General features: G+C 37.3%; 1 protein-coding gene across 7 annotated transcripts in view; it reads left to right on the forward strand.

Annotated features, from left to right (window-relative positions):
- Positions 1-26,758, forward strand: part of CCDC102B (coiled-coil domain containing 102B) — a 189,630-nt gene that overhangs the window by 62,591 nt on the left and 100,281 nt on the right. The window lies entirely within an intron of this gene.

Here is a 26,758-nt window from a genome sequence, read left to right on the forward strand (position 1 = left end):
TCTCAGGAACAATGATATCCAAGATAGTGGTAGGCCGATTCTGGGGGAATTAACACTGCCATTGTCAGCTAGCAGCAGTGAGAAACAGAATACCTTTACTTTTGTTACAGTTATTTCATTTCTTAGGTATACCAAGTACAATGGTAGAAATATCTGTCTTCCACTCCTATCCACCAAATGAATTTTTACAAATTTACATTATATTAAAATCTGAATGTTTTTATTGTCCTGTTGATAAAGAAGGAATTATTGTCCTTAGAGGCAGAAGGAAGGGTTGAATTATTTGTACTTCCTAGAAAATTGCATTATTGCATTAAAAAAGGGAAAATCACCAGGGTGTGTGGCCTGACTGTAATTCCAATCATTTGGAAGGTTGAGGTGGGGGATTCCTTGAGGCCAGGAGTTTCAGATCAGCCTCAACTCAAGCAACAGACCAGAGACCCTGGCTCTACAAATAATGATGCCAGGAGTTTGAGATCAGCCTCAACTCAAGCAACAGACAGAGACCCTGGCTCTACAAATAATGATGCCTAAGCAACATAGTGAGACCCAGGGTCTATAAATAATAATAATAAAATTAGCTGAGTATGGTGGCACATGCCTGCAAGTCCCAGCTACTCGGGAAGCTGAGGCAGACTATTGAGCCCAGGTTGTGGTTAGCTGTGGTGCTGCCCCTGCTCTCCATCCTGGACAACATCGCAAAATCCCGACTCAAAAAAAAAAAATGGAAGATCACAAATTATTTATTTTGTAAAGTTAATTCTGAATGTTTTTGATACATATGCTAAGAACAATTTAGAAAATGGAAAAATAACAGTGAAAATATAAACTGAGAGAATGGTGATTTGTATTAAGTATTTTCTTCCTTACATAAAATTCTTCAAATGCTGAACTCGCATTAAAGTATAAATAGATTTTGGAAGTGGCTCCATCATTTACGGATTACTTTATTTCAGTCAACTTTTAAATCCTCCCTAAGTCTCAGTTTGTAAATTGAAATAATAATAATAATGGTAGTTATTAAGTAAGATTTTTTAAAAGATTACACACTGCCAGGGATAAGTTGCCCCAAACAGAGTGCTTTGTTTTTGGAATTGCAGCCAAGCCGTGCAGGAGCATTATACCTTCCCTGTGTGGTTCCTCCTTATACTGATGCCATCCTCCGAAACATTTTCCAAAAGTCATATACAGGGGTATCGGGGTGAGAGGGTTCACACCGAGAGATCCATGATGAGAAAGGTTGATCTGTTGCAAACAAACCTCCCTACATCAAAGAGAAAAAAAATAATGGCTTTTGTATTTTCGTCTTCGAAGAGGAATCAAGCCACCAGGGTAGGCGCCACATTTCCTGGGCCCTCAGCTCTGAGAAGCGTCTTTGATTAAGCTTTGCACAACATGTTGCATAAAAGCTTAGTTAACAGCTCAAGATAAAAACAGAGGAAGGTACATATGGCTGTTTATTATAACTCTCCTCAAAAGCCAGGGCATTTATATATACGCTTTTTTTTTTTTAGTACAGTTTTAGGTTCCCAGCAAAAGTGAGCAGAAAGCGCACGTTTCTGCATAACCCCACTCTGTCCTGCAGGCACCATCACAGCCAACATCCCTCTTCCGAGTGTTGAAATGGCAAACCACCATTATCATTATCAATCAAGGCCCGTAGTTTATGTCAAGGGTCACCCTGTATTGTCTATTATATGAGTTTTGACAAATGCACAGCATAGGTTCACCACTATAGTATCATACAGAAAACTCTCCTATGATACACCTGTTTGACCTCGCCCCCATGAAACTCTGTAACTCAGTCACCACTCATCCTTCTGCTGTCTCCAGTTTTACCTTTTCCAGAAAGTCATAGAGATGGAATCATATGGTACATCGCATTTTCAGGTTGCCTTCTTTAACTGTATGCATTTGAGGATTCTCCGTGTCTTTTTGTGGCTTGATAGCGCATTTCTTTTTAGTGTTATAAGTAATATTCCGTCTCAGGAAGGTACCAGGGTTGGTTTATCCATTCACCTATTGAAAGCATTAATATTCTTCCACATTTTGTAAAATATGAATAAAATTCCTATAAACATTCTCATGAAGGTTTTTATATGATATGAATTTTCAACACTTCTGAGTAAATACTAAGGAATTTTCAGGATCATATGATAATTGTATGTTGGGTTTTGTAAGAAACTGTCAAAATATCTTCCAGAGTGGCTGCACTGCTTTGAGATATCACCAGCAAAGACTGTCCCCACCTCCTTACACCAGTATTTGGTGTGGTCAGTATTATGGATTTTAGCCTTAGTTTCATGTAATATGCTATCTAATAGTTTTATAGTAGTACACTATTGTGGTTTTAATTTTAAATTCCTTAATCACATATAATATTGAGCATATTTTTTCCGTGCTTATTTTTCAACTGTGTACATAGTATCATCTTTGGTTAATTGTGTATTCATATAATTTATCTATTTTTTAATCAGCGTATTCATTTTCTTATGATTGAATTTTAAGTGCTCTTTGTATATTTTGTTTAGAAGGCTCTCTAGCAGATATAATTTTGTGAATATGTTTTTCTTAAACACCTAAGATTGCAAAATTATGTATAAAAGAAAATAAATGAAAACTGTTTTCACATTTGTAATATATTTTAAAAGTTAACAACTTTAGTCTAAAAAAGTTGCTTTGATAGTGCCTCTTTTTGAAGTTACATATGTTTGTGATATATAGCCTCTATTTATTTTATTGGTTTATAAAATTTACATATCTAAAGCATATTCATTTATAGATAGAAAGTGTAGCAAAGTAAATTGGACCAATACTGTATACATACATGTATTTTTTCCACTTGTTTATTTACTTAAAATATCACTTCTTCTGTGTTACATAAAAGTCATTGTACCATTGTACTATAATTTAATTAAAATATAACTTATTTTTAAAAGTGGCTTATTATTAGATATATAATCCACTCTGAAGTAAGTCTGTTTATTCATGTACATCTTTGGATATTTAAAGTGGCTGAGGATAAATTCCTAGAAAATAGTATTGGTCTAGAGAATGCCTATTTATTAAACCTTTTATACACATTGCTAAGTTGTCCATTAGAAAAATTGTATTAATTTACCTTCTCACTATGCACAACTAAAAGCTCTAAATATTATGTGTAAAGCACACATATAAAATAGTCTCACAGTTGGAGAGAAGAATCAGACCACCTAGAAACCTCGGGAATCAAGAAATGGTACACTGGTGAGTTTTTGCCACATATTTCCCAGAATCAGAGCTAAAGAGTCCAGCAAACTGGAAACACCAACAGGCACGGACAAACACCTAAACAAAGAAAAAGACAATGGAAAAAACACATGAGCAAATAAAAAAATATAATGCTAAAAGCACAACCTAAGTCGATTTGCTCTTGGCAAAGTACTAAGGAAGGTTCAAACTAGCAAGACAGAAAACTTTTAGGACAATAATGCTTAAATCCAGCCAAATGTCCTAGAAGATACTTGGCCTCCACCTCCACAACTGTTAGCAAAGACCTAGGAATGAGGCAATGCTGCCCTTTTATTTTCCAGGGGAACCTATCGAAAACAGAATGTTTGCTAAGATCCAGTCTCATAATTACCAAAGTACCCATGATACTTTTGGACATGACTCAGCATACCAAGAACTAGAATATATCAAAATGAATTAAAGACAACAGATGCTAGCCATAAAATGATGGAGGTGTATTAAGAATTTTAGAGTGGCCATCATAAAAGTGCTTTAATGAGAAATGGCGAACATGCGTGGAATAAGCAGAAAAAACAGGAAGTCTCTGTAAAAAGATAGAAGATCCCAGCAGATAAATAAAAAATACAAAGAAAAAACAAATTTAAAAGTTAGAATTAAAAAACACAACTGAAATTTTAAAAACTATCCCATCTGAATGACAGAAGGGAAATAGGTTGGACAAAAAATGTATAGCCCAGGGATCTGTAGGATGGTAAGGTAAGGTGTACGTTCATGTCATTGGAGGCCAGTGTAAGAGGAGGAATAGTGGCTGATAGTGCTAAAGAGAGAGAGAGAGAGAAAAAAAAAAAAACTTCCTAAATTTAGGAATAGGGTCACATCTGTCAAGAAGTTTAGTGAATCTCAAACAGCATAAACCCAAAAATATACATATAGAGGTGTATCATAGTCAAACTTATGGGAAATTGGGGAAAAATGTTGATAGCAGACAGAAGAAAATTACACCTTACCTATAGGGGAAAAATATTGGTCCAAATGACAGTGTATTTTGCATCAGAAACTGTGGAGGCCAGAAGAAAGTAGGATATAATTGTTCAAATTCTAAAAAGAACTGTTAACCCAAATTCCTATATCTAGTGAAAATGTCTTATAGGAAATTCACATATGAAGAAAAACCATGAGAATTTGTTTCTGGAAAATAAGCATATAAAAGATGTGCAATGTGTTAGCCCTTAAAAAAGTGCAAGTTGAAACCCCAGTGAGGTATAACTACATGCCCATCAGAATGTCTAAAATAAAAATAGCTACAATGTTAAATGCTGGTGATGACAGGGAACCACTGGCTCTCTCACCTGTTGCTGGAGGGAGTTTGAAATGATACAATCACAATGGGAAATGGCCATGGGGGAAACACACCAACAAACCTAGGCAGTTTTCAGAATAAAAACTACCCCATGATCAAAAAATTGAATTCGGAACATTTATCTCACAGAAATGAAAACATTTTCACACAAAAACTGCAGGTGAATCTTTATAGTACTTTTATTTGTAAATGTGGAAACTCGGAATACTGATGACTTTCAATTAGGTGAAAAATTAAACAAGCTATTACCAGACCATGGAATACTATTCAGGAACAAAATAGAATAAACTCTTGATACATGCAGCCATCTGGATGAATCTCCAGAGAAACAGGTTGGGTGAAAAGTATACCAAAGGACTACATAGTCAACGATTCTATTTATATAACATTTTTGAAGTGACATTTGTAAACAGAGAAGAAATGAGAGGTTACTGGGGATACAGGAGGGAAGAGAGTAGATAGTGTGACCATGAACAGCAACGTGAAGCCTCCTGCGGTGGCAGGAACATTCTGTGTTCTGACTGTATCTCTGTTGACACCTGGAACATTCTGTTCTGACTGTATCACTGTTGACTCCTGGAATGTTCTGCATTCTGATTGTATCACTGTTGATGCCTGGAATGTTCTGCATTCCAGCCGTATCACTGTTGACACCTGGAACATTCTGCATTCCGACTGAATCACTGTTGATGCCTGGAACGTTCTGCATTCCGACTGAATCACTGTTGAAGCCTGGAACATTCTGCATTCTGACTGAATCACTGTTGATGCCTGGAATATTCTGCATTCTGACTGTATCACTGTTGACGCCTGGAACATTCTGCATTCTGACTGTATCACTGTTGACACCTGGAACGTTCTGCATTCTGACTGTTCACACCTGGAATATTCTGCATTCCGGCTGTATCACTGTTGATGCCTGGAACATTCTGCATTCTGACTGTATCACTGTTGACACCTGGAACGTTCTGCATTCTGACTGTTGACACCTGGAACATTCTGCATTCCGACTGTATCACTGTTGATGCCTGGAACATTCTGCATTCTGACTGAATCACTGCTGACACCTGGAACATTCTGCATTCCTGCTGTATCACTGTTGATGCCTGAAACATTCTGCATTCTGACTGTATCACTGTTGACACCTGGAACGTTCTGCATTCTGACTGTTGACACCTGCAACATTCTGCATTCCAACTGTATCACTGTTGATGCCTGGAACATTCTGCATTCTGAGTATCACTGTTGACGCCTGGAACATTCTGCATTCTGACTGTTGACACATGGAACATTCTGCATTCCGACTGTATCACTGTTGATGCCTGGAACATTCTGCATTCTGACTGTATCACTGTTGACGCCTGGAACATTCTGCATTCCGACTGTATCACTGTTGATGCCTGGAACATTCTGCATTCTGACTGTATCACTGTTGACGCCTGGAACATTCTGCATTCTGACTGTATCACTGTTGATGCCTGGAACATTCTGCATTCTGACTATTGATGCCTGGAACATTCTGCATTCTGACTGTATCACTGTTGACGCCTGGAACATTCTGCATTCTGACTGTATCACTGTTGACGCCTGGAACATTCTGCATTCCGACTGTATCACTGTTGATGCCTGGAACATTCTGCATTCTGACTATTGATGCCTGGAACATTCTGCATTCTGACTGTATCACTGTTGACGCCCAGCGGTGGTTCTGTGCTTGAGTTACAGGATGCTACCATTGGGAGAAACAGGATGAAAGGCACGTGGAATTTATCTTTCCTCACAACTGCCTGTGAATCTGTAATTATCTCAAAATAAAAATTCACTTATAACATGCTAATCCCTTTTCACATTGTATGCCAAGTTTTACATTTTCCGTACACTCCTCTGAATGTATACATCCCTCATAGATGGTCTTACCACATTGGGATCCAAAAGACCTGGGCATAATTTATTCCGGCTGTTATCTGGGTTTCTAGCAGTCACATAAGCTTCTGAACCTGTTTGTTTATCTGCAAAAAGGTGGCTGTTTAACAGCTTATTGAAAGTATTAATTCACTTATAGATGTAAAGTACTAAAAATTGTATACTCCATATGGTAGCCATTCAATAAATGTTTTCTCCTTTCCATTCAAATTTCATTGAGCACATCCTGTATTGGACTGACCATCTAGATTTTTAGATGTTAGTAAAACTGCACATAATTCTGTTAAATGTAAATGCATCCCAGAAAAAATTTAAGAATATTCCCATATCCATGGGTTTTCCCTTAAGTGTAAACTCTTTAAGGATACTGTCTGTAATTAGCATGTGCAGTTAATACAGTTTCTGGTGACAAGTTTCCAATACATGTTTGAATGGGGAGTGCATATTTTAATGTGAATTATCTGTCTCCAAAACTAGACTGTAAGGTCTTCTCGGGGAGTAGAATATTATTCCCTGCCTAATTCACCTAAAATCTTGCATATATTCCCTCACTATTAGACCCTGGGGTGAATGTTTGAGGATGATATTGACGAAGACTGAATGTCTGAGCTGGAAGGAGCCTGCAGATGTACCCTGGTTCTTCAGTCACTGGTCCCCTTTCTGATGTAAGGAATTACCCACAGCGGGCACTCCTGACTCTAGCTTAGCGTTTTCTCAATAAAACACATCATGTGTGATATTTTACAGGGTTAAAATCTTTCTATATAATGTTAAAGTGCTCATAAAATGGTTTAATTGTCTTCCCAATCCTAAATGGATGCAATATGATAGAAAGTTAAGGCACCAAACGTAATTCTTTTTTCTCTCATTTTCAGAATGTCTGTATTTAGTCACTCTGAAAATGCTACTTCTGAATTCAAAATAAAAGGCCCAGATGGATAAGATGTTAAATTTAACTAGTGATTATATAAGTAGTTCTCTTTATTTTGCTTATGCAAGATAAAACATAAACATTTTGTTAACACGATTTTTTTTGACACCCAGAAATATAGTGTTACCTGTAGGGGCTTAGGCACAGGACGTATCCCCATGGAAGTGCCGATTGGAATCAGTCCACATAGGCAAAATGCAGCAATAGTGAAGTGAAAAACAACAAACCAGACAACAAATTAAGTAGTTCATGTGCTTATTCATTATATAATTCAATCATTTCTATTAATACGACAAATATTTATCAGCCTTCTCCCAAGGGTTTGGCACTAGCATTAAGCACTGCAGATGACAGTGAGGTGTAGTGATGGCCACAGGAGAAATACCCCAACAAACCCAGACAGAAATATGCAGCATGTTACCAGATTTGACAGGTGAAGCTTGCTGATCTGCATGCTTACAGACTTGCAGGGTGTCCAACCTGGGTGTCTAGGGGCTGCATGCAGATTGTTTGAGGACTGTTTTGCAGATATTACAAAAAGTATACATGGACTTTTCTTTTATTCACCACCTTTCAATAATGTTTATGTACTTACTGTATGGCCCAAGACAACTCTTCTTCCAATGTGGAGAAAAACAGAAAAATGGTCTGACACCCCTAGAAAAGATGTGTAAGATGAACTGCAGGTAGCCAGGTAAAGTTCAAGGCCAAGTAAAAAAGTGAAAACTTTATGTGAAAAGGGAGTAGCAGGTAAGATAGGGAGAAAATTCAGTATTAGTAGAAAATAAATACAGTAGACCCTCCATCGCTACTGACTACCTCCTTAAGATGACCTAATTTTCATAGACTGGACATGCACCATATGTGTGCATCAGTTCCCGAGGCCTAGTTCCTTAAGTTGACCACCTCCGTATATTGACCACTTACAGTCCCTGTGTGGCCAACTTACAGAGTTATACTGCATTATGGAAAGAGACGGTCATGTAGAGATATTGACAGGGAAACAAAAACTTCCTCTGTTCTTTCCTACATGACTAGAGATATCAGGAAGTATGTTAATGTAGGCAATATTTTCATTGATATCAGTGTGACATAGTCTACCTGGCAGCAATTCATCATCAAATTTTTTAGGGTAAGATGAAGAAAAATGCAGAGGGCAGAAAAATGGTTTGGTTTTGTGTTAAAAATAAACATTTGATTATCCAGATATTTTCTTCAATTATAAATGTAATCTTTAATTCTGCAGATGTCATGTAGTACATCCTATGCTATGATGTAGTAATTCAATGGTGTATGATGTAAAGATGGACCTACCCTCAGACTGCCTTCAGGGAGGGATGGGTTATTCATCAGAAATCATGCATACAGTCAGGTGCACACTTTCAACCGTATGGGAGCAACATAGTAGGGGTGCGTGACACTGGGGTTGTTGACCTAGTCAGGAATTTCAGATGAAATACCATAGATTTTGTTTACTAACATCGAACAGTGTTATCTAAGACTAAAAGAATATTGTATGCATTTATACCTAGAGATACCATGTCATCATAATTTAATTTTTGAGACTGACAGCATAAGTGTTGATCTAAATTCATTTAAGTCACTTTTGTATCTCATTAACTATTATTGACATTACACATTTTAGAAAAGAGATTTAGATTACTGAGAATATGATGACTATATCAGATATGGTTATATGATTTTGAAACAGGCTATCGAATATTGTTACAAGCAGGTGTAGTTCAGAGTCTGTTTGTGATATGGATTCAAGCATTCTGTATTCATATTGACAAAACCCAGGAAACAGAATCTAGAAAATGATATTTGATATGAGTATACCATTAAAGAAAAGTAACAGCCTGGGAAAACTCAGAATCAAACTGTCACAGATGGATAAGATTTCTGGTCAAGTGGTCAAGACAGCATGGTACTGGCACAAAAATAGAGACATAGACACTTGGAATCGAATTGAAAACCAAGAAATGAAACTAACATCTTACAACCACCTAATCTTCGATAAACCAAACAAGAACATACCTTGGGGGAAAGATTCCCTATTCAATAAATGGTGTTGGGAGAACTGGATGTCTACATGTAAAAGACTGAAACTGGACCCACACCTTTTCCCACTCACAAAAATTGATTCAAGATGGATAAAGGACTTAAATTTAAGGCATGAAACAATAAAAATCCTCCAAGAAAGCATAGGAAAAACACTGGAAGATATTGGCCTGGGGAAAGACTTCATGAAGAAGACTGCCATGGCAATTGCAACAACAACAAAAATAAACAAATGGGACTTCATTAAACTGAAAAGCTTCTGTACAGCTAAGGAGACAACAACCAAAGCAAAGAGACAACCTACACAATGGGAAAGCATATTTGCATATTTTCAATCAGACAAAAGCTTGATAACTAGGATCTATAGAGAACTCAAATTAATCCACATGAAAAAAACCCAACAATCCCATATATCAATGGGCAAGAGTCATGAATAGAACCTTCTCTAAAGATGACAGACGAATGGCTAACAAACATATGAAAAAATGTTCATCATCTCTATATATTAGAGAAATGCAAATCAAAACAACCCTGAGATATCATCTAACACCAGTGAGAATGGCCCACATCACAAAATCTCAAAACTGCAGATGCTGGCGTGGATGTGGAGAGAAGGGAACACTTTTACACTGCTGGTGGGACTGCAAACTAGTACAACCTTTCTGGAAGGAAATATGGAGAAACCTCAAAGCACTCAAGCTAGACCTCCCATTTGATCCTGCAATCCCATTACTGGGCATCTACCCAGAAGGAAAAAAATCCTTTTATCATAAGGACACTTGTACTAGACTGTTTATTGCAGCTCAATTTACAATTGCCAAAATGTGGAAACAGCCTAAATGCCCACCAACCCAGGAATGGATTAACAAGCTGTGGTATATGTATACCATGGAATACTATTCAGCTATTTAAAAAAATGGAGACTTTACATCCTTCGTATTAACCTGGATGGAAGTGGAAGACATTATTCTTAGTAAAGCATCACAAGAATGGTGAAGCATGAATCCTATGTACTCAATTCTGATATGAGGATAATTAATGACAATTAAGGTTATGGGGGGGGAGGAAAAACAGAGGGACGGATGGAGGGGTGTGGGGCCTTGGTGTGTGTCACACTTTATGGGGGCAAGACATGATTGCAAGAGGGACTTTGCCTAACAAATGCAATCAGTGTAACCTGGCTTATTGTACCCTCAGTGAATCCCCAACAATAAAAAAAAAAAAAAATTTCTGGTCAAATACAAGTGTTCAAGACTGAATTTTCACTTATTCTGCATTTACAGGGACTTCACCTAACAATTGCAATCAGTGTAATCTGGCTTATTGTACCCTCAATGAATCCCCAACAATTAAAAAAAAAGAAAAAGAAAAAGAAAAAAAGAAAATTGGATAGTGAATGAAATCTGTAATCACTTATCCAGAAAAATAGTAGGTGCCTTAAATAATAGATATTTCTTCCAAAAAGTTTTGAATTATGTAGAGTGGAATAAAGTATTTAAAGCTGTTTTTCTTAAATAGTTCATCAATAATAGCTTTTCCTGGTAGCCAGATTTTTAGAAAATCTTACTATATTAAGTTGATTTAATTACAACCTGACATTTATTTCCTTTTGAAGTAAGTTTCGTACTTTCTTCTACTTGATAAAGAATGGTTCAAAGAAGATTGTGATGTGGGTGGGAATGGAGGCGAGGATATTAATTAAAAGTGTAGATGTTAGTTTGCCTTAGCACCTGCCTAAATCTCTTCTTCACAGTTTAGTACCAGCCCCAAGGTACCTTGTGTTTCTTCAAGCTACTTAAATCCTTTGGTGTGATGGTCTCTGGGTGCTGTGCTCCTTAGGACATGAACACACAATGGATCTTTTTTTTTGGCCCATTGGCCATAAGTTCTGCACAATTCTTCCAAGATCCTGTTTATTGCCTTCCATGGAGGCCACGGTAAACTTATTAAATTTTTATTAATATGCTCATTACACTTTCATGTAATGAAATGTACATCATATGAATTATTACTCTTGATGCTTCAAATTCAAAACTACTAAAACCTTTAAGATATAGATGTGTTTAGCAAGGATACTAATTTCCAGTAAAGATAAATATTAAGTTTTACATTCAAGGTCATCAATTTAGAACTTTTCTATTCTTAGCCTTAGAAAGTTTTCCTTAGAAATCATGTTCTCACATGAAGAGATTTTTTGGAAACACACCACTTAAGCCAAATGAGCAACTATACTTCTCTTTTTCTGGCAAAATTCCAGGTCAATATAAATATGTCATAACCAGAATCCACAGAGAACTCAAACTTATTAATAAGAAAAGAGCAAGTGATCCCATTTCACTGTGGGCAAGAGACATGAACAGAAGCTTCTCTGAAGAAGACAGGCACATGGTCTACAGACACATGAGAAAATGCTCATCATCATTAATCATCAGAGAAATGCAAACCAAAACCACTTTGAGATATCATCTAACTCCAGTAAGAGTAGCCCACGTCACAAAATCCCAAAACTACAGATGTTGGTGTGGATGTGGAGAAAAGGGAAATTTCTGCACTGCTGGTGGGGAAGGCAAGCAAGTACGTTCCTTTGGAAAGAATTTGGAGAATACTCAGGGATCTAAATGTAGACTGGCCGTTTGATCCTGCAATTCCTTTACTAGGTGTATATCCAAAAGACCAAAAATCAATTGGCAACAAAGATATTTGCACCAGATTGTTCATTGCAGCTCAATTCATAATTGCCAAGTCATGGAAGAGCCCCAAGTGCCCATCAACCCATGAATGGGTTAATAAATTATGGTATATGTATACCATGGAATATTATGCAGCATTAAAAAAAGATGGAGACTTTACCTCTTTTACGTTTACATGGATAGAACTGGAAAATATTTTTCTTAGTAAAGTATCTCAGGAACAGAAAATAAAATATCCAGTGTACTCACTCCTACTATAAAACCAATTTATAATCACTCACACTTTCATATGAAATATGAATCACAACTATAGCCCAGGATGAAGGAGGGAAGGGGAGGAGGATGTGAGGGGACAGGGGTGGTTTGATAGAGGGAGGGTAAATGGTGGGACCACACCTATGGCATATTGCAAGTGTACAAGTCAAATCTATCAATTATTGAATACAAATGTCTTAACGCTGTGATTTAGTAAATGAGGAGAAAGCTATGTTAATTAGTAGGATGTAACCACTCCAATTGTACAAATAATCAACACGTTGAATCCCACAAAGGCATAAATGTATTCTTGATCTATGAATATAAGACTTAATAAAAAAAAAAAAACTAAAGAAAGAAATTGTCAGCTTAAGTGATAGAATTCCTAGTTTCATTCCCCAAAGGGCGTATCTGTCTTTTTCCTTTTTATTGTTTGGGATTCATTGAGGGTATGAAGAGTTAGGTTACGCTAATTGCCTTTGTTAGGTAAAGTCCCTTTTATATATGTGACCCACCCCCAAGAGGTCAGCCATACACAGTGACCCGCCTCCCCCTTCCAAACCTGCTCTACCAGCTCCTTCCTTCCCCTACACCCACCTTGTATCATCTACTGCCTTCATATTAGAATTGAGTACATTGGCTTGTCTCTTAATGTAAGTGTTCAACAAATAGGCATTGGTTGAATGAAGGAAAAGATAAGGTACACATCAAAACCACAGCCTTTTATTTTAAGCTTTTATGAGGTTAAAAGAAAAAAAAATCAAATAAAAATGGAGAAAAGGCAGAGCCTTCTGTGTTTATTTGAAATATGAGTCGATGTGTTCCATATTTGATGACATTTGATGAGTTCAAAACACATTGGTCACTTCTATGATCTGAATGTTTGTGTGTCCCCAAAATTCAAACATTGAAAGACCAACACCCAAGGTGATGGCATTGGGAGGTGGGGTCTTTGGGAGGTGATTAGGTCATGAGGGAAAATGGAGTTAGTGCCCTTAGAAAAGAGACCCCAGGAAGCTGGTTCAGGCCTCCCACCATGTGAGTACACAGAGAGAAGCCACCAGCTATGAATCAGGAGGCAGGTCTTCACCCAATACAAAATCTACTGGCACTTTGATCTTGGCCTTCCAGGCTCTAGAACTGTGTGAAATAAATTTGTATTATATATAAGTTACCCAGTTCATGACATTTGGCTATAGCAGCCCGTTAGGACTAACACAATTGAAATCATTCTATTTTTAGGGGTAATTGAAGAAATTCAATACCCTCTAAATCTCCCATTGGTTTGAGTTACTTGTTTAATGAAGTAAATTATTTCTCTCAAATATTATTAGACATTCTTGTCGTTGCCACTTGTCAGATCCCAGGACTGGTTGGTCTCTGGCCCTGGCTTATCTAGGTTCTGGACTCAGACCACTATGCTATTTGGCTCAGAAACAATTGTTCTTTGGTGTCTGAGAGCTATCTATTTAGCAGAAGGGAGAGAGTTAGAAAGATAGTCTTCCAGGGAGTAAAGCAGTCTTCTTAGAAAGATAAGTCTTAGCAGTAAGTACCATGTTTCCCTGAAAATAAGACATCCTCCAAAAATAAGACCTACTTACAGGAAAGATAAGATGTCCCCTGAAAACAAGACCTAGCGCATCTTTGGGAGCACACCTAGCGCATCTTTGGGAGCACACCTTTATTTCCCTTAAAATAAGACACTGTCTTATTTTCAGGGAAACAGGGTAGAAGGATAGATCTTAGCAGCCTTTAGCAAAGCTTAGTGATCTTCAGCAGAGAGATGCCCTACTGGCATTCTGCAGGTAGGCAGAAGTGACAGAGTCAGAGTAAGTGGGTCCATGATAGAATGTGCATATTCCTGACTGCCTTCTCCTCCAGCTTCTTAAAGACACAATCCCTTGGCTCTTAACACCACAGGTGTAGAGACTACCAATTCACTAATACTTACATCTTGCAAGCTATCTCATGCTTGTTAAGAGAGCTAAATTTCCCCCCACGCCCTTTTCACCAAGGTGTTCCATTATGGAGCCATCAGGTGTTACCTATAACTCTCACTCCTCCTAGCCATAGGCTATATGGGCTGTTACACATTCTCCTATATTTTAAATATTCAATCAGTGAAAAAGATCGTTAATTAAATTGCTTCCATAAATTTATATATCAGTAAAAGTTTGCTTAATATATTTTTATTCCTAATAGGCAGAGGTGGTTATTGGAATAATTATTTTTGATCGGTGATATAAAATTTTGGTTTTTATTTTCATAGGTCAATTTTTATTGTATAATGCTTGTAGAATATTTTATAATGCTTAAGTTAGCACTTTCAGCCTGCTTCTCACCAGAATAGGGCTCATTGTACCCGATAGGTAAGTTACTCTTCACGCACCTCCCACCCTCTCCCTTCTTGGTTTCCAATGTCCTTTACACCTTTTTGTTCCCACGTGTGCACATTATTTACCTCCCAGTTACTATTACCCTGTTTCCCCGAAAATAAGACATCCTCCAAAAATAAGACCTTCTTATAGGAAAGATAAGACGTCCCCCGAAAATAAGACCTAGCGCATCTTTGGGAGCACACCTTAAAATAAGACACTGCCTTATTTTCAGGGAAACAGGGTAATAGCAAGTTCGTATTTGTTTTTCCATTCTTAAATACTTCATTTAGGATAATGGACTCTAGTTCTATCTCAGGGATGTGTGTGGGTGTTTGTGTGTACATATACAGTAAACATAAATATATACAGTGTGTGCATTGTGTACACCCACAACTACCTATTTATCTTTACAACCACAACAAGGAAATTGCCATATTTTCAAGAGAAGCCAAAGTGAAGGTTAAGTCTCTATGTCTGGAAAATTGAATGTAGACATTGTTCTCTACTTTTTCTTCCAAACTCACGGAGTAACAAGAAGTAAGAGAAGTAATAAGAAGTAACAAGTAGCTCTGAAAATGAGAGGTGGAAGGGGGTGGAAAATGGGAGAGTTGGTTAAAAGCACATGTAAGAAGTTGTTCGACCTTAGGCCCCTCCTTTATCTTACATAGCTAGGCAACACTACACTTTACCCCCGATGGGAAAGAATTAAAGGTTATTTTCTGTAGAAAGTGGAATGGAATGCCAAATTAAAAAACATCATGGATGTCTGAGAGGTTAGACTGCTTTACTGAAAATGAAGATTTAATTAAATTGTGCATAATAAACAGAAAATCTCTTGATATTCTTTAATCATTTAACGTCAGGAGCATTTATTTCACAGAAGAGTGGAGCCTTCCTCTCTAAGGATGGTGTCCTTCTGAAAGAAAAACAGACATTGGCAACTCCGTCTCTTTCACTCAAATCCATCAATTGAAAGCCCTTTCCCTTAGGCACACTAAACTTTCAAGCAGCTTTTTAGTAACTCACTCCTGAGTATAAATTAGCATCTGGGAATTGCCTGTTATGGAAAGTTTTTAACATAGCATAGAAAAGTTAAAATAAAGCAGAATGAATGAAAGGAAAGAATTGGTAGAAATGGAAACATTGAAGGTAAGATTAGAGAAAGAGGAGTGCATGCGGGCTGTGGGCACGCAGCCATTAGGGAATATCATTCATCACCGCTGCAAGTTAGCTGGTGCTACTTTTCACAACAGGAATGAGACTGGAGAACATCATGTTAAATGCAATGAGACACGCAAAGAAAGAAAAATACTGCATGATCTCACTTATGTGTGAAATATACAGACATAGAGACCAAAACAGTGGGTACCAGGAGATGGGTGGAAGTAAGGAGGAAATGGGAAGTTACAGGTCAGAGGCTATAGAGTAGCAGGTCTATCCCACGGCCAAGTCTAGAGATTGAACGCATACCGTGAAAACTGCAGGTAATAACATTGTACTGTATGTAAAATTCACACTAAATGAGATTTTAGCTGCTCTTGCCAAAAAAAGAAAAAAATGGGTAACAATGTGAGATGTTGGATTTGTTAATGTTCTTAACCTTCTATCTGTATGTTCCCTTAAGATCATGTTGCATACCTTAAATATACACAATAAAATTTATTTTAAAACACCAGTAGTACTAGTAGTAGAGAGGAAAAAAAAAAACCTCCACATTTAACATGTGAAGAGGAAAAAAATATTAACTACGTCAAAAAAAATATACAACAGAATACTGCATAAAAAGCAACATGGGGAGAGCAAAAATTTTCTCTTAGAAAATAAAACTATGGGCGGCACCTGTGGCTCAGTGGGTAGGGCACCAGCCCCATATACCGAGGGTGGTGGGTTTGAACCTGGCCCCAGCCAAACTTCAACAAAAAATAGCCAGGCATTGTGGCAGGCGCCTGTAGTCCCTGCTACTCGGGAGGCTGAGGCAAGAGAATCGCCTAAGCCCAGGAGTTGGAGGTTGCTGTGAGCTGTGATACCACAGCACACTACTGAGGGTGACAAAGTGATACTCTGTCTCTAAAAAAAAAAAAAGTAGAAAATAAAAATATGATAGCACCAATGAAAACCTAGTCTCCCAGAAAATAAATAACGAAGACAAGTAGATATAAATAATGTTTTTTAAAAATATAATTTACTAATTAGTCCAAAATATAAGAGTGCTTAAACTTGAAGGAAGAAGTAGTCTAAAAGAGAGGGAATTAGAAAAAAAAAATCAAGAATATTTAACCCAAATAAAAGTCATTCATTTAGATGACTAAATGAAATGATGACTTAGATGAAAATGTCTAAGTATCGAGTATAATAATACCAAAAATACACAACAAAATCCATTTTATGACATTCCAGAACACTGGAGTAAAAAAATTACCTAAAAACAGCTGTTGAGAAATAAATGAGCATATATAGGTGATCAGAAATCAGAAATATTATCTGACTTTTCACTGTACAACTTCACAAATTATAAAAAAGGAGATAAATTTGTAAAATCTGAAGAAAAATGATTTACATTTTAGAATTCTGACCTACTCAAAAACCAATAATAATGTAGAGTAATACACATTAAGGCACATAGAATCTCCAAATTTCTCATCTGTATAAGCTCTTAATACTTCACGAAGTAAGGGGCGGCGCCTGTGGCTCAGTCCGTAAGGCGCTGGCCCCATATACCGAGGGTGGCGGGTTCAAACCCGGCCCCGGCCAAACTGCAACCAAAAAATAGCTGGGCGTTGTGGCGGGCGCCTGTAGTCCCAGCTACTCGGGAGGCTGAGGCTGAGGCTGAGGCAAGAGAATTGCTTAAGCCCAGGAGTTGGAGGTTGCTGTGAGCTGTGTGAGGCCACGGCACTCTACCGAGGGCCATAAAGTGAGACTCTGTCTCTACAAAAAAAAAAAAAAAAAAAATACTTCACGAAGTAAGTAAGAAATACAAGAATTCAGAAGTACAACTAAATAAGGAAGACTGGACGGGCATTTCCAGGATTGTGACAAAGTTTACGACAGCTAGAAAGACGTCTCAAAAGAAAATAAGAGTGACCCTTATAGATTATCTTCTGGGTATGTTAATATGTCTAGGAAATTTGTACTTTCACTGAATGTTCCAGATTAGTGGTAAATCCATTGAAAATTAAGCAAAAGAAAATATGAGGCACTTAATAACATCAGGAAACACAAAAATATATAATGAAATAAATGCAATTATAGTATTTAGGTCATCTAGAAATAGACGTAGGTCGTCTAGAAATAGTTGTGTATAATGTAAACACTGAGCATGTACTATATTCTTTATTAAGAAGCTATAAGAGTTTGTATGTGTTAAATTATGTATTCTCTGTATGAGAATAAACAGAATAAAATTTTATAAATACATGTTCCATTTTAGAATTTTAATGTTTTTATACCAAATTGCAAACTTCAGTGATCATTTGCCTACATAACTGCCAGAAAAAAATAACTAAGAAAATTAAAAGTGGTTGATTCTGGGGAACAGAAATCAGTGATAGGAAACCCTGGAGCCAAATTCTATTTTAATTTAAATAATAATTATTTGAATTTTAATGTCATGTATATTACCATTTATTACCTTATTATAAAAATAAAATAATTATAATAGGTAACTTACAAGAGAAAAAGTTAGAACTAGAAAGACCCTACAGAAATTATCATCTAAGCCAATTTATCCAAGATTTATTTTAGAGATAAGAAAGTATTCAGAAATGTTCAATGATACAGAGCTCAGTATTTGAAAGCTCCTTATTGGTTAAACTTATCTTTGAGAAATCTTATTTCATGTTAAAAAAAAAAAGTTGCAAACAGATTCTTAAAATAATGTGGCTCATAGTGCATAATTTGGAGTTCTGACTCTGACTCAGAAGTAAGTCCTTGAAGGATAGCTCACAGTGAACCTTCACTTTTCTTTCTCTTTCTTTATACTTTTGTTATTTACTTCTCCATTCATCAGAGAATAAACTTAATGCAAATAATATCTTAACTGTTTGTTTGTAAACTAACTAAATTATATATACCCTTAAGCATATAATCTTTTAACATGTTCCATTGGAAATGAACACAATAAAATTTCAGTGATTCAATTATAGTCATAATCTTTAGAGGAAAATAAAAATTCCACATATAAATTTTAAATTACTTCACCAGGAAACTCACACAAGAGGTATTTGGTAACTTATTAAATGCCACGTAGCTGGTTTGTGGTGAAACTGGGACTTGAAAGCAGATTGTACATTTTCTAAGCTTGTCACATTGCTAAGCACTGATACAATTTTTAATGTTCCGTATAATTTTGTCAGCCATAATTTTTTAAATGGCATCATATCCCATCAACTTTACTGTTGTCAGACAACTGGTCCATTTCTTGGCCTTCATTACCATACGAGTCTTAGAAAAATTATGCATATTTAGTATATAACACTTCACATTATGTCTTTGGAATGAATCTCTGAATGAAAATGAGAAAAATATATCTAAGCCTATGGATATTTTTGTGACCTTTGAAATGTATCATTAAATTGATCCCAAAAAATATTATTTCAATTTGCATGTAATGGATTAATGTTTTAGTTTCAACACAACTTTTCTTACTCTGTTATATACTCATATTTTTTGAAACAGAGTCGCACTCTGTTGGTCTGCTGTGGTGTGAATAGCTCACAGCAACCTCAAATGCTTTGGTTCAAGCCTCAGCCTCCCAAGTAGCTAGGACTACAAGTATCTGCCACAATTCCCAGCTAGTCTTCCTTCCTTCCTCCCTCCCTCCCTCCCTCCCTCCCTCCCTTCCTCCCTTCCTTCCTTCCATCCTTCCTTTTTCTTTCTTTTCTTTCTCTCTCTCTCTCTTTCTTTCTTTCCCTCCCTCCCTCCTTCCCTCCCTCCCTCCCTTCCTTTCTCCCCCCTTCCTCCCTTCCTTCCTCTTGAACTCCTGAGCTGTAGCAATCCACCCACCTCAGCTTCCCAAAGTGCTAAGATTATAGATGAGCCATGGCACCCAGCCTGTTACTCTATTATTAACAAAGAAAAAATATGGGGAGACTATTGGCCTGCTGTTATAGGAAAACTTCTATGTCTCTTATATACATTATTTTAATGTCATCAATATCTATTTGCCAAATTTGCATTGCTATAGTTGTACAAAATCATGGCCATTGTCTTTATCAGTATCTTCCAGCTAATAGGACTGTTAGCAGATGAAATATTTAGTAAAGTGGATATACATGTATCTTTAGAGATTTGTTATAAGTCAAGTTATTGAGTTAATATGCAATTCCTGCTGCATCTGAGTTGAACAGAAACAGTTTTCGTTTCAGTGTTCATCCTTTTTTTCCCACTATGACTACCGGCAAGAGAGGGGACACTCCACTGAGTGTCTCCACCAATTTGAAAACCTTAGATGTTCTCCTGTCTATTTTACTTTGTGGAGGTGAGGAGGTTGGGAAGTGGAGCAGCGAGGTGGAGAGTGAAGATAAAAACAAGCATATTAGGCAACTCAGAGGACATTTGCCTGGTTCTAGATAGGAGCCACTTAAAATTTTCCTTACAAATGTTTTTGAATTCTGGTCATAAATAATTATTGGAAACTAAATTTCAAATGACACTCAAGTGTATACTTTGACCTTTATCAAATCACTTGGGAAATTCTTTCCTCTGCCATAAATGTCTAAGAACTTTTCAGTAAAAAGGTCAGATAAGTTGAAGATTATTATGTAATCGATCCATAGACATTGACATTTTTTTTTTAATTTGGACAAATGTTCCTGTTGGACTTTGGCTCACTGACATATTTGAGCAATCGATCCTTTTAACTGACTCATATCTGAGGCATTTTTTTTTCTCTCCTAGAAAAGAAAACTTAAACTACAGATGTAAAACCATGCTTCAAGTCACCTTTAATATCACTTTCAAAACTAACACAATATTTTTGTCCAGCATTCTAAACTTCTAAACTTACCAAATAAACAAAAACCTTGAACAAATCAAAATCTTCATGTAATTAATTAGCATGTACAGTGGAAAATGTATGTTTTATCGAGAATATAATCTATCCATACCAGGGTAAAAATAGAATTCTTCAAGCACGACATTGGAATGATGGTGAAAAGCGCTCATCTTACTTTAATGCACTGGCTCCTGGACATACACAGTCAATGCACAGGAAACAGCCCTGTTCAGTGGCTGTTGGTCTTAACGGATATAGAATAACTTGGGGGACAGAATCCCACCTCCATTGAGTGTCTCCACCAATTTGAAAACTTTAGATGTTCTTTAACAAACCATTCTCATGTTACCCAGCTGTCTGCTCATATGTGATATGATAAATTGGAAAACTGGAGCATCCCTTGGTAATGTGCCCATTGTTTTACCCCCTTTGCATTCAAATGTGTCCTAGATTTTAGGATTTGTGTTTTGCCGGAATCTATGTTGACAAAACGCTCTATAATCATTGTATTGTGGCACTGGCAGAGACAAGGAAAGAGAAGACAGACTTAGACTCAGAGTACCCTTCAATTCTAGTGAACACTCACTGATGCTTCCTGAAAGAATGGTGTGATGAATTCAACCTGTCTCCAAGGGCACTGGTCTGACACACAGGTCACTGCCCAGCATTCAGCAGAAGAATAGCTAGATGCATTGCTGAGAGGAGGTCCACACCATTAAACCTGAGCATGGCCTCCAACTCTGAACTGGGACAGCTCTATTGATTTCAAAGACTGGACTGGCAGAAGAACAGAAATGGCTCATAGTCACTGGATGTGTATCCTGTCCGTCCGTGTGCTAAATGCTTCTGCTGCGGAGGGAATTCTTCCCTGACTGTCAAATGAAAGTCCTAGACCACACTTTTAACGTCCTCACCCACGTACACATTCCTGTGCTTCTTGCACAGATCACTTTGTCTTTAGCCTCTTGATTTTGCTCCATCAAGGTCACTGGAAGCAACCAAATGTCAGCTCTTCCTTTCCCCATCTCAGGCTGCCTTCTCCTCACTCACTACTGATGGCCAGGGCACTTCTCTAACAGTGGGAAGATTTCTCCCCACCTCTGTCCTTCAGGCCCCTTACCCCCAACAAGGCCTGCAGTAAAAGGCACATCCATTTTCAGTCTATGACAACATACGGAGATGACCTGCTCACGGGTCACCCCTGAGTTGAGGTCTTGTCCCTTTCTATTAGCTCAGTGAATGATACCACCTACTAGGTGACAGGTGTGAGCTGAGAAAGGCATATCCACACACTGTAGATATGTAGCTGGAGGGTCAGGTCTATGTATCTGTGTTACTCAGGGTGTTTTCTGGACCTTTTGGGCCTCATCCTGAATATAACCTTTTCATTACGTGAGGAATTGTTGCTAACTCTGGCCAGTTTTAGAGCTAGGTGGATGTTTAATACTCAGATCATAATGGATTAATTCATACACACCGTCCCTTAGTATCCTATGGTCAGGGGCTCATTCTCCAGCATGAGCTGGTGGTAGCATATGAGAAGATGGTTTGCAAATAAAAGGCAGCTCACCTCTACATCTGTTCCTGTTGAAGATCACCAGGGTCTGTCCTGTGACTCTTCCAATGGAGTTTGAGTCTCCACAATGCTTCCCATCTACCACAATGTCCAGTACGACTGGATTTTCTTGCTTTGAGTGGCAGGGCAGCCTGTCCTTCAGCTTAAAACTGCTGCCAGATCTATATCTTGCTCTGTGTCCCACTAAAAAAAATATCGTCCTTTCAAGGCACCCCATAAGGGAGTCATAAAATTATTTCCAAGTGGTGTATGTATAACCAGCCTCCAAAGCGAGGCTAAGTACTCTGCCTTTCCCTTACTGCTATAACTTGTCCTTTGCTGCAGAGGTGATTATCCTGCATGCGCCAGAAAACTGGGTCTCTAAAAATTTCACCAGAGTATTAGAATCCTTTATCTGTGTATGGAGAATTTCCTATTCTCTGATACATCTATGATTTATTAGGGAATACAGAGCATTTACCACTTCCTGTTCATCAAGTCTAATTAGCATAATGTCTTTATTGTAAAGAACCAGTGAGATGTTCTGAAGACCATCATGTCCTTTGAGGTCCACTAAGGATATTATATCCAGAAAGAGAGGCTGAGACTGGGCTATCATGTAGTTACGTCCACAGTTGGCCATCATCACTCACTATTCCTGTTCCTGTAGTGTTTCTGAGGACTGTGCACGCTCTGTTTATATGGTCTTTCAGGGTGGCACTTGCTCCTGCAGTCCCACTGAAATGGGAGGTTACTTCAGATTCTCAGGTGCATTTTTACTCAAATACAATCTTCCCAGGCTCCAGGATCCCACTATGTTCTTCTCAAGCCCCAGCTTAGCACAGTAGACCTGTCAACACCGAGCTTAGTACATTGGACCTGTCAACACCGAGCTTAGCACACTGGACCTGTCAACGCCCAGCTTAGCACAGTGAACCTGTCAACATCAAGCTCAGGACAGTGGACCTATCAACACCGAGCTTAGGGTGGTGGACCTGTCAACACTGAGCTTAGCACTGTGGACCTGTCAACACTGGATGTTCAGGTATCCCTATGTCTTTCCACACTGGGTCAACATGTGGGCTTAGAAACATTCAGCCTCCTCCTACATTGAGGAAGTCAGAACTTCATTAATCTTGTTGGGGCAGCCTCTAGCTTTAACAGCATTTCTGACTTGAAAATTAGGTGACCTGATTCTGTCTGTCATTTTCTTTACAGCTTCCAAGTCATTTAGTAAAATCCAGCAGGCCCCAACACTGTATAGTAACCATTGCCTCTATATTAAGCCATGAAACAGTGCCTTCCAAGCATCCCCTTCTCCCTCATCTTAATCCACCATAAGAGAGACACAGAGTTTCTATGCCATTATCACAGGTAGTGGGGTCCTTATTCCCATTTTACCTTTACGGTATTAAAGTAACAGAACTACATTCAGTAAATCTGTTTCTTAGAACAAGTATTAATGTATCTTTCTTATTTTAATTATTTCAAGAAAATAAATTTCTTTCTTTCACCAAGTTTATCCATGTCTGTTTTTTAAATAAAATTTATACTCTGTTTTCTCTCCAGATAAAATTGTATCTTTAATCTATGTCTTTACACTCAATGAATGCACTAATATTTGTATTTTGATCAATGGACTTACTTTTTATTTAGTACTTAGGGGCAATTTTTTTCAGGCAGTTGATATGCCTTTGTTCATGGCACACTATCACCATCGGTCCCTACAAAGTCACTGTCTTCTTTATATTTATTTATTCCTTCTTCCTTCCTTCATTCATTTTCTGTTTTCTTGGTATCTCTCCACCATACCATTTCCTACATAGGAAACTATTGCAATATCTTCCTTTTCCTTATATGTGTTCTTGAAAAATATCTACTTTAAACACAATAACTGTAAAACTCAGCACTGTCTTTTATCTTTTAAGAGTATTTCCTATACTATTTGAATACAGTTGCATTCATCATGACATGTCCCTTAAAGGCTTAGCATGTATCTGCCTAGAATAAAGACATTTTTCCTACATTACTACAATAATCAAAATGAAGACGTTAATAACTTATTAATATCATCAATATCTTATTCACATTCAAATTCTATTCTTTTTTTCAAGAATGTCATTTATAACTATTGTTTTCAGCCAACATCCAATCTAGTTCTATTAACAAACCAGGTGTTTTATCTGGTTAATCATCTTTCAGTCTGGAAGAACTTCTTTCATTATTTCCCTATAAATAGATGTTTTAAACATTCAGGCTCTATCTCCACATACTGTCACATTTAGGTTAAGACTTCTAAATATGAATTTTGGGAGGGGGATAAAATTCACTGTAACAACTGGGCTAGTATGAATAAGTGATAACAGGTGGATTCTGTGGGAGACGGTAGAATAATGAAAACTGTAAGTTGTGTACTTAATTTCTTAGTTCTGTAGTTCCCTCTTTATTGAGATAGTGAAAGGCCTTTTTTCTTTTCATTAAAGCTTTTGGGTAGGAGAGTGCAATTAATCTGCATTGTAATTCTTTAATAGAGCCCTTAATAGAAGTTTCTTGCTTTGCCATTTTCCTTTTTCAGGAAATATCCAAATGACACCACTCGCTTCCCAGGTACCCCATGCCACCCAGTAGAGGTACTTGCCCCCCCACACCCATGCAGGACTGAAAACCATTATCCCCTGAACTTTCTAGGCCCCATTATTACCTATCTTACAGTAGCTTGTGCTGTGGCTCTCTAGGTCTGCAGCCTATTTGCAGTGTTTCCCTACTTGGGTGACACGGATTCTCTTGCTGGGAGTCCACACTAGTTTACAGTTTCCTTTTTGCACAATTCCCCTCTGATTCTGCTTCCATGTGGTCTCCAGAGACATCTCTGATGTTCTCACTTGTTTATCATCCCTTTTACATATGAGGTTTTGTATTAGACTAAGTCTTTTTATTAATGTTTCTAAGTATGAGCTCCCAGTGATTTTATTTATTCTCACTTTTGGTCTTTAGAGGTTGCGTTGAGGGATTGAGATTCAGGCAGTGTTCATGTTCTAAACGATGTAATTTCTGGAGGATACTTTTCTTTTTTTTAACCAGAGACAGTCATCTAGTTTCTGCATTGATTACAAAAATGCTACTTTAAAAACTGATTTATTTGGATACTAACAAACAGACATCTAAATAACTCATAGTTCAAAGGAAGAAATTTAATGCAATTTCAGCCTGAAAGATAAAAACACTGAAATCTTGAGGGATGCAGCAAATCTGAAAGATATTTATTTATAACACCAACGCACGTATTAGGATGTGGTTGTGTCTGGTATGAGATGCTGCCTCTTCTATCTCAATTACAGGGAGTTTGCCCAGAATCCCAGCTGCTGTCTTCTAAAATCTAGGAGATGAGACCCTACTTTCTAGAGGCCATGCCCAGCTAAGGAGAGGCTTCCCTGTTACTGGGAGATGCTGTGTTCCTCTAGCTACTGATTTTGACTCAGCAACTCCTTAAGGGCCTTCTCTGTCTTTGCTTAGAATGCATTGAAGTCTCAGAGGCTTCAGCTCCTCCTCCCTTTCTTCCTTGTTTTTCTCTCACTCCAAACCAGTTCTGATGCCAGCCCTCTGCCTCTCCTGGCTGCCGCCCTATTTTCTCTCATAGGCATTCCTCCCAATAAATCTACCGCATTTTTAATCTCATTGTGTAATAGCTTTTTGAAAGACCAAGAATAATAGATATAACAAAACAATGAATTAATATTCTACTTAATATGTCAGTAAAAGGGTAACAATAAAAAAATCAAAAGAGTTGTAGGAATGACAAATATTGGTAATTAACAAAATACAAAAAAAAAATGCTTCTTAGAGCATTTTTGAAAAGCCAGAAATGAAAAAAATTTCATGTTCTTTGAAAAAAATTAAAATGAAATGTAGACAAAATTAGTGAGGAAGCTATGACTAGAATATACTATTAGTAAAGGAAACTCGGCTTTAGATAAAATGGAAATTTTAAAAGATAAGAAAACACTGCGATGACATGTTAACAAACATAAATAAATTAAATAAATAAATCCTCACACAAACTGAATTATTGACCAGAAAAACATAACTTACCTACTATGCCCCTGGCACAAATAGAAAGCCTGAATAACAGTAAGTAAATTAAATTTAAAAATAATAAATGAAAAATCTTCTTACAATAAAACTTCAGGGTCAGAATGGTTTATGATGAAGCTATACCACTTACAGTAGATAATTCCAGTTTTATAGAACATTTTCTAAAAAAGATTAGAGAAACTTTCCAACTTTTTTCACTGTGTTAGTTTAACCCTAATGCTACACGCAAAGGACACCGTATTCCTAAGAACAGAAAATTATAGTCAATCTCACAGATAAATTTAGGGGCA

This window comes from Nycticebus coucang, chromosome 19 (assembly GCF_027406575.1).
Source record: "Nycticebus coucang isolate mNycCou1 chromosome 19, mNycCou1.pri, whole genome shotgun sequence".
Classification (NCBI taxonomy): domain Eukaryota; kingdom Metazoa; phylum Chordata; class Mammalia; order Primates; family Lorisidae; genus Nycticebus; species Nycticebus coucang.